The following is a 9,832-nucleotide window of genomic DNA, read 5'->3' as shown; positions in this document are numbered from 1 at the left end:
TCAGGTGCATAAGTCACAGTGGAAGAATCACATTTGGACCTGATACTGAACCAAACATTTATCATCCAGACAATCTGATAAATTATCTGATATTTACAGCATGGTTTAGTTAACAAGTCAGAGGGCATGTTGATTGTTGTACACCAGAGCTGTGTTTCTTATACCAGACATCCTTTTTAAAAGTTCTTTAATGCTGTAACAAAAAAAAATATCCAAAATTGTTGGTGTTTGGCTTAACAGAAACTGAAAATATAACATTTCATTTTATGGAAAAGATATGGAGAAAGCCAGTTCTTGGTGACAGCTTGATGTCATTTTTTTGTTTCAATGGTGTGTGCACCAGTCTCCTTTCCTCAATTTTGAACTGTGTTTAAAATATTGTAATTGTGATTGTAATTATACGGCAGTGCTTTAATAAAAGGCATTCTCCATTAGGACTTCATACATAGACTGAAGAAAAATTGCAATTGATTAAACCACCAAGGTCAATTCATTTCAGGGTTATGAAGAGACATTCTGATGTTGTGATATGTTGAGAAACAAATTGTATATCCTTGATGAAATACTGCCTTCTATTGTATCTTTTCAAATTTGTTAAATAAATAAAAGAAATCGGACAAGGACACTGCTGAGAGTTACGTAGAAACAGGAAATAACTTGTGCTGCCCATTTAAAAATAAAAGATGTCCAAAATGTAATGTTGTGTTTTCCATTTCTTCCATTTCTGAATGTTTGGTTTCATGAAAGAGTGGAATGGTTTACAGCTGGAAACCAGGCTGGTTATAGCTCTGGACTGACTGAGCTCATGCAAACATAGTATCCTGCCTACCCAGTCAAAAGATAAGAAAAATGATTTTGGATTTTGTTTAGCCAGTAGAAAAAGCAGCACAGAAAACACAAATGCCAGGTCTGATTTCTGATTAAGTGAATAGCCGAGAGTAGACCTCCAAAGCCTTCCACTGGCAAACAATCTTGACATCATTAGAGATTTGATTTGATTTGATTTGATTTGATTTGATTTGATTTGATTTGATTTGATTTGATTTGATTCGATTCGATTCAATTCAATTTATATACAGGGTGGGCCATTTATATGGATACACTGTAATAAAATGGGAATTGGTGATATTAAAGTCCTGTTTGTGGCACATTAGTATATGTGAGGGGGCAAACTCCTCAAGATGGGTGGTGACCATGGTGGCCATTTAGAAGTCGGCCATCTTGGATACAACTTTTGTTTTTTCAATAGGAAGAGGGCCATGTGACACATCAAACTTATTGGTAATGTCACAAGAAAAACAATGGTGTGCTTGGTTTCAACGTAACTTTATTCTTTCATGAGTTATTTACAAGTTTCTCTTTGTTCACAGGCATTGACATGTCGAAGAGGTTAACACGTGAGGAGTGGATCGAAATTGTGTTGATATCTGGTGAACGCAGTAAACGGGTCATTGCAGCAGATTTCAGTGCAAGACACCCTACGAGACCACCCATCTCCCATGCTACAGTTAGCAAACTGCTTGCTAAGTTTCGCGAAACTGGTTCAGTGTTGGATTTGCCAAAATGTGGACGCAAGAAAACTGTCACTAATGAAGAAACATCAGTGGCTGTCCTAGCTTCATTCAGCAAGAGCCCACAGCGTAGCACTCGCCGCATGTCACTGGAGATTGGCATTAGTCGAACATCCCTTCGGTGGATATTAGCTACTCACAAATGGCACCCTTACAAACTCCAGCTACTGCAGCATCTCAACGAGGATGACCCAGATCGGCGCACAGAATTTGCAGAATGTGCAAAACAAAAATTGGAACAGGACCCTCAGTTCACGCAGAAGATTTTGTTCAGTGATGAGGCAAACTTTTATGTGAATGGTGAAGTTAACAAACAAAACCACTGCTATTGGTCTGACACTAACCCACATTGGATGGATCCCTCCAAGACTGTTGGAACAACAAAAGTGATGGTTTGGTGTGGTATATGGGGTACAACGATAGTGGGTCCAGTCTTCATCAATGGAAACCTCAAGGCCACTGGATATTTGAAATTGCTACATGATGATGTGTTTCCCTCTTTATGCACTGAAGCTGGCACGTTCCCTGAGTTTTCCAGCAAGATGGTGCACCACCACATTATGGGTGCCAGGTCTGAGCATTCCTAGATGAACAGTTTCCTGGAAAGTGGATTGGTCGTCGTGGGCCAGTTGAATGGCCCCCAAGGTCTCCCGATCTGACCCCCTTAGACTTTTATCTTTGGGGTCATCTGAAGGCAATTGTGTATGGTGTGAAGATACGAGATGTGCAGCACCTGAAACTACAGATACTGGATGCCTGTGCTGGCATTTCTCCTGCGGTGTTGCTATCAGTGTGTGAAGAGTAGGAGAAGAGGGTTGCATTGACAATCCAACACAATGGGCAGCACATTGAACACATTTTATAAGTGGTCAGAAACTTGTAAATAACTCATGAAAGAATAAAGTTACGTTGAAACCAAGCACACCATTGCTTTTCTTGTGACATTACCAATAAGTTTGATGTGTCACATGGCCCTCTTCCTATTGAAAAAACAAAAGTTGTATCCAAGATGGCCGACTTCTAAATGGCCACCATGGCCACCACCCATCTTGAGGAGTTTGCCCCCTCACATATACTAATGTGCCACAAACAGGACTTTAATATCACCAACCATTCCCATTTTATTACGGTGTATCCATATAAATGGCCCACCCTGTACTGCTAATTCATATATTGTATGGTAAAGACCCCAACAGGCAGACAACCCCTATAAGCAAGCACTTGGCGACAGCAGGAAGGAAAAAAATCCCTTTTAACAGGAAGGAAGACAGGAAGGAATGACAGGGGAGGGCAGCCATCTGCCATGACTGGTTGGTGGTGAGGGAAAAGAGAAACACCAAGGTCAGAAGAAGCGCACCACTGCCATCTCTCTGAGCTCTGAATATTCTTGATTAGTTTGTTAATTGATTAGCAATTAGTTTAGTAGTTTATTATTGTTGTTTTTTTAGAGATCATCTGCAGAGTCATTTTAGATATGCCAGCAGCTGAACAGTGATTCAATAAATCATAGTTTATTAGCAGTTTTTATTTTTTATTTTTTCATCCAAATTACCCACATCTCATTTTCAACTGCCCACACATAAGAGGCTAGATCCGGCCCTGGCTGAAAAAGAAATTACAATTATAATAAGTGTGGGAGACAGGATCAAAAAGAGCAACAAAATAGTAAGTCCACAGAGAAGCAATGTCAAACCAACATCTTTTGAGGTACTTCATGTTCCATGTTTATACAGTATAGTATTGAATTTTCTAAGACAGTATCTATTTGAATGACAATCAAACAATCAGGAAACTGTGTTTAAGAAAGAACATTTTGGCTCCCCTGCACCGCCTTCTCCTGCTAAAATTAACCTCTTCCCACAGTCTGCCATTCCACCCAAAGATTACAGCCATCTGTGTCTCACATGTTCTGTTCAAAGGCTTGCTTGAGGAGTATAACATGTCTGAAACGTCACGGGCATCCTGAGCTCTTCCTGAGATTTAGAGCTCTAAGGGGTCCTGATAGTTCTCACGTGTCCTATAAAGCGGCCTGTGGTGTGCGGGTGAACGGTGGCCTGCTGCATCTGTAATTTTAAGATGCTCAGGGAAAGGTGGATTTGGTCACTTCATGGTGTTCAATTCCTCTCTATTCTAAACAGAGGAGGCTGAAACAATTAGACAGACATATTTTAGAATAGGAACAAGATGTCAGCCATCTGTTTACCAGAAACCTGCACATATCTTGAACATCATCTCTGCAGACCAAGCATGGAAATAAACAGTACTGTTTATTTCATCCAGCAGAGCTACACCCATAAACAATAATGACCTTTGACCTTGCTCACTGGCATTTGGTATACTTTTCTTTTTTGACCCCGCTGGTGGGTTAGTGAGAAGGAAACCTGTTGCACACATCTATATGACACATGATTGGAGACAGAAAAATCAAGCAGCATCTTCACAGGAGGAATTATTTATTGAAGCAAAGTAAAAACAGAAAAAAGTTAAGAAAATAAAATGTTCTTTAGTTTCCAGCTCAGGGGAAAAGAGGAACTGTAAAAGAAATGAGAAGCTAGTGTTTACATGTGACTAAAATAACCTAATGTTTCTCATATATTATCATTTAGTGAAGCAGAGCACAAGGGAAGGAAAAACTATGTGAAATAGGACAGTGAATGTAAGAGTGAATGGTTCCTTATCTCATTGTGTTAGCCCTGTGACAGTCACGTGGCTTGTCCAAAGTGTACCCTGCTTCTCACCTTAACCTCCCAGGACCTGGCGTCCACATATGTGGACATCACATTTTGGGTTATTTAGACCAAAATACTCAATTTTGCTCTACAAGGGCCTGATATCCACTTACGAGGACATTATACTGCTATTGTTCTATCAAAATTTTAAACAAATATCCTCATATGTGGCTCTTATTTTTCATAAAAACAAAAATAAGGTAAAAAAAAAAATCTGGTAATTCTTTCTTTTTCCATTCATCGGGCCCCAATATGCTCAAATATCAAAGAGAAATTAAAAATGCATGCCGTGGAAGAGTTCGGGTCTTAGGAGGTTAAGGCAGCTGTGATAGGCTTCCCCTGTGACCCAGATAAGGATAAATGGATAGATGGATGTAGCTGATGCTGATTATCTGACCTGAAGTCCAGTGCACAAAGTTAAAATTGGGACAAAAAGAAGACTTCAACTATTTTTATTATATTATATTTTAGAGTGATCCTTAAATCCATCTCAGACTCTGCATCACAGCACAGGCATCCTCACCATTCTGAAAAGCCCTTATATTACCACATATCCACTGACTCATGTGAATAGATTCTTCTATCAAGTTTGCTCAGCTATGCTGCCTCTAAGTGTTTTAACCTTCTAAGGCACATGGGTGTATTTCTAAATATACATATGGATGGTTATGTTCAAAAAGCAAGCTTGGGCTGATGACCTCCTGGCCATGACTCAGTTTCCCTCAGTGCCCCAGTATGAGGCTAAGACCATTCATCATGTCAATAGGGAGCCTTTCATAGGGGTGAAAAATCAGAGGCCCTGCGGTGGAGGAGGACAGACTATGAGTCAATTCCCGCTTGGTGCTGCCCAGGCCAGGGCTTTCCAGCTAATGACCCTAACATGTGGGCTTTTCAAAACAAACTTGTTTTAAGTTCTCTGCACGGCATAGCAGACATATTGTAAAAATTTATTTAAAGCTAAATCTGAGACTTAAATGTCAGTGGGGGAGATTTATCTTCATGGATAAGAGCTGTAAACTTGAAACCCAGTCAAGATACAAAAATAAGGACTTGAGACAAGAAAGAAATAAACCTTTAATATGTCAGATTTTGATTTGCACAGAGCCACAGATTTTGAATATTTTGTTGATTTTTGCTTCTTTTCTTGGATGAGTGGACAGCTGCACACCAGGACTTAATGCTATAACTGTGTGGTTACTAACAAGTGTCAGTATACATATAAAATAAACCCAAAGGGACTTCACAAATAATGAAAACTACACTGGAACTTGAGGCATTAAATTGCTGTTGCTGTATTTTATTGTTGTTCTATTAAAAATTCTTTAGATTGTACAGTCTGAGAAACATCATGGAGAAACATCACCAAAACAAATACAAATCATAAATTGAAATAAACAAATGCACTCATAATCGGGGGCTCTGGCTCAGGAGATGGAGCTGGTCATCTGCCCTGTTGTCTTCACTGCAGTGTAGCTGTTGGAGAAAAAGCTTAGGCACTGAAAAAGTGTTTGTATGAATGTGTGTGTGAATGAGGTATATTGTAAAGAGTGCAGAAGTGGAAAGGAAAAGTGCTATATAAGAGCCAGTCTGTTTATTCTGTAAAGCAGCTGAAACTAAACTGATTTTCAAACAGAAGTTTCAACCTACAAAACTAATGGAAAATAGAGCTATAGTATCTCTAGTGAAAACACCAAAAAGACTAACTGCTGTTAAAAACTGAAATAACTGCAAGCTTACAAACATGAGAAAACTAGAGGATTTCTGCATGAAAGGCAAATTGAGCAGGTTTGTTGACAAAGGCAAACAGTGCAAAAAACATTTTGTTACGTGGGCAGAGAATCTATTAAAAAAAAAAAAAATTCAAAACAGTCAGTTTTGTCCTTATCCACAATTATCCAGCTAAAATTTAGGGCTGCAGGACTTTTGAGAGTGAAGATACATTTCTCCCATATTTGCTTCTCTTGATTAAATAAATAATTAATTAATTAAATAAAATGAACTAAAAATGAGGGGGTCAGGGGTTAGGGTTGGATTCATTGCCAATGATGACTTAGACCTCGGGGTTTAAGAAAAAATGAGCTCATCAAATACATGATATTTATCATATTTGACAACACAATGCTGTTAAATTGCAAGCAGTAGGAAACTGGCGCTGATGCCGCTTGCAATACAGATAAATTAAAGAGCCAGTTGCAATGAGCTCCAAACCCAAACTCAGCGGGTCAAAGCACATTCCTGCATCGCATTAGTTTTATATGAAGACGAGGGAAAGAATGTTGCCTGATTCATCCTGGGTGCGGGAGCAATACGCTGAGACCACACTGTATCCCAAATTATTTCCATGTGAAGTTTCTGTTATTGCTATGCTAATGGCTTCAGTGCAGTGATACACTGGGAATGTGTGAAGAGAGCTTGGGCTCACTGACAAGGGGATCCCAGAAGAAAGAGGAAGGCATTTGCATCATATTCAGTTGCTTTTGTTCGATCTGCCATTTGGGTTACAAACTGAAATTTCCCTTTGTCATTCACTGCTGAAGTAGTTTTTTATTCTCATGTTGAAATATGTTGGAATTTTAAGCATTTCTGTGTGGAAATTAAATCATTGTGGCCGTGGATAGAACCAGGAAGGAGCAAAGAAAGAAGAATATAAACATGGAACAAACAAACAAAAAATAGAGGTTCATTTACACAAAACAAGCTAAACTGCATCTGTAGGTGATGATGATATTAACTATACTATTGTACTGTATGAAATATGTGGAAATGAGCTATATGAGTTGTATCTGCACTCAGGAGTCTTGTTAGTTATATTGCCACACAGACTGGATAATGACTTACAGACTTCACTCTTGGAGGAGTAATGGGGCTGCTAACCTTGAATACAAGCCACTAAGCCATAGACACATGCATACACAACATTTCTAAATCCAAACACATATCAAAATAGATGTCCCATGCCTTGTGGAAGGAAATAGCAGCTATAATAGGCCACAGATGAGGATGATTATGAAAATCTGACTATGTTGCACAGTAAAGAGATCCAGGCTGGACACCGGATGTTTTTCTTGGATTGTAAGGTCAATCACGGTTTATAGGCATCTTTAATAAGACTGCAAATGTGTTAAGCCTCAAAGATTGTTTAGACTTGGATCATTCTTACTCAGGAGGAAATGTCTTTCTCCCCAAGTTTCATCTAATAATTCCACATTGTTTGGATAAATTACAGTATGAGCCTCTTTAAAACATAAAGAACTTTTTATTGGTTTCCTCATTTAATTGTGTTTACTTTATTCAGTATTGCCAACAATTTTCATTTTCAACATCACACTTTGTTCCCACTAACTCCAGTGCTTGAATAATATCAGTAAAGGTAACCTGGAATCAGTCACGTGCCTGACTTGTGACTGCAGAGATTACAGAGTGCAAAACTGTGTTATCATGTTGGTATTTCAAGGTCTAGAAAACGTACGTTAAAACTGTAAGCATTTAAATCTTTACATTTCTTAACACAGAGATACATTTTTATTGTTCCATAACAAGGTTACTGCAAGCAGCCTATTACGTTCCATAGTTGTGTGCAACCTTCAGTGGCAACAGAAAGCACACTCAATGGAAAGGAGGATGTCTGGTTATATTGTTATGGACCCATAAAAATCAGTATAGAGAGAGGTTGGGGTTCTTGGTTGATGAAATGTTGGACTTGAGAGGCAGCAATTTTCATACACCTAGAATAATTTCTCCTCATTTTAGACAAATAGTGGCTTTCTGTTTTAGTCATGAACAATATAAAAACCTTAACTTCATGTTTATTATTGTAAATATGACTACAAGGTCACATGTTGTAACACAAAAGACAATCTTTGCAGTCGTCAAAGTCATCAAATTAATTCAATTTTACATAGTTGCAAATCACAGCAATAGATGCATTAAGGCAAACAAAAGACCCTACAGTAATACAGAGACTGGCAACAGTGGGGAGGAAAAACTCTGCTTTAACAGGAAGAAACCTCCATACACTCATTTCTGACTGATCACATGTTACACAGCTCCTAATCATGCAACAATCAGACAACGTATTATGAACAGACACAGTGGGAAGAAACGAAAAAGATAATGAATCCACTGTACTGTGAAGGCCAGCAATCTCCTTATTCTCTAATGACCACTATTAGTAAGTATACTTTCATTTCCACAAATTCCAACCTATGAGTAAGCAACAGTGGGAAAGAAAAACTCCCTTGTAATGGGAAGAAATCTCCTGGAGAACCAGGGTAAGGGTGGAGCAACCATCTGCTGCTACCAGATGGGGGGTGAGCAGTGGGAGAATCAGAATTAAATCAGTGATGTCCACAACAACAATTAGCTTAAAAAAAGGGGCACACTTTGTCAGAGAATACAACAGTAGATCACAGATTTACTGTACAATTTATAAGGAGGAAGCTCTCAGCCTCTCTCTCCCTGTCCAAACCAGGACCGAAACCAAGAATGCGTCAGTTTGAATAACAGATTTTTAGTCAGAGCAGAGATATTAAAACTACAGGTCATGGTCAGCCTGGCAGGGGAAAAGCCTCCCTGAGCTGACGTGGCTGAGGGCACAGCTATCGGCCTGAGAAACGCCAAGCTAACAGTTTAAGCCGCATGTCAAACGCACTATAAGCTTCTTGTGAGATGAAGAAAAAAATGAAGGAGTAAGCCATGTGTTGGAAGCAGTAACTGGCTTTTACTCTGAGAATTTTTTGGCAAGCTCCATGTCATGACTGTAAAAGCAGAAAAGAAACCCACGTACTTTAAAAGTCCAATAATACCTCCTTTTTCCTCAACAATGCCCACTATCAGTAAGCATACTTTAATTTCCACTAACTCCTCCACATACCTCTAAACTCATTGTGGCCTGAGGCTGAAGGATTTTGGATTATATACATTTTTTTCTTAGATGCATGTCAGGCAGCTGTTAATTTGGCAGCAATTATAGTACATTAGACTTGCTTTAGAATCTTTTAATGACTTGAAACCAACTTCCTAAAAGGACACTGATATAGCCTCAAATTTATAGGATGTATACTGACAGCAATGTTGAAAAATACTAGATTCTCAATTCTGAACACATTTAGCTAAAAAACAATCAAAGTCCTAAAGAATTCAAGAGTTCAACTAGGCTAACAACACAGACAGTCTGAAAGATAAAATATGTAAAGCACTTTTTTAGAAGTAACTCACTAAATGAATACACCAAAACCTACTTTGAAGGAACGTACAATACAATAACACTTCTTTGACATATGCTGTTTGACTGCTCCACTTGTCCTACTCCCTGGACAGAGTAGTTGTACACTACAAATCACAAGTTTATTAGCTCCAGAGCTGAGCAATGCTCGAATTCACAAACAAAAACTTAGCAGAAGCAGCCCTATTCTTCCCTAACAGCAGGGAAAATCCAAACAGATTCTGAATTAAAAACTTGCTAGATTTCTAAAGACAATACACAGAGCTAAGCTCAGTCCCACCGGAAGCCAAAGAGGTGATGAGATGGAA

Source organism: Pelmatolapia mariae, linkage group LG16_19 (genome assembly GCF_036321145.2).
Source record: "Pelmatolapia mariae isolate MD_Pm_ZW linkage group LG16_19, Pm_UMD_F_2, whole genome shotgun sequence".
In the NCBI taxonomy this organism is placed as follows: domain Eukaryota; kingdom Metazoa; phylum Chordata; class Actinopteri; order Cichliformes; family Cichlidae; genus Pelmatolapia; species Pelmatolapia mariae.
This window is presented reverse-complemented; position numbering follows the sequence as displayed.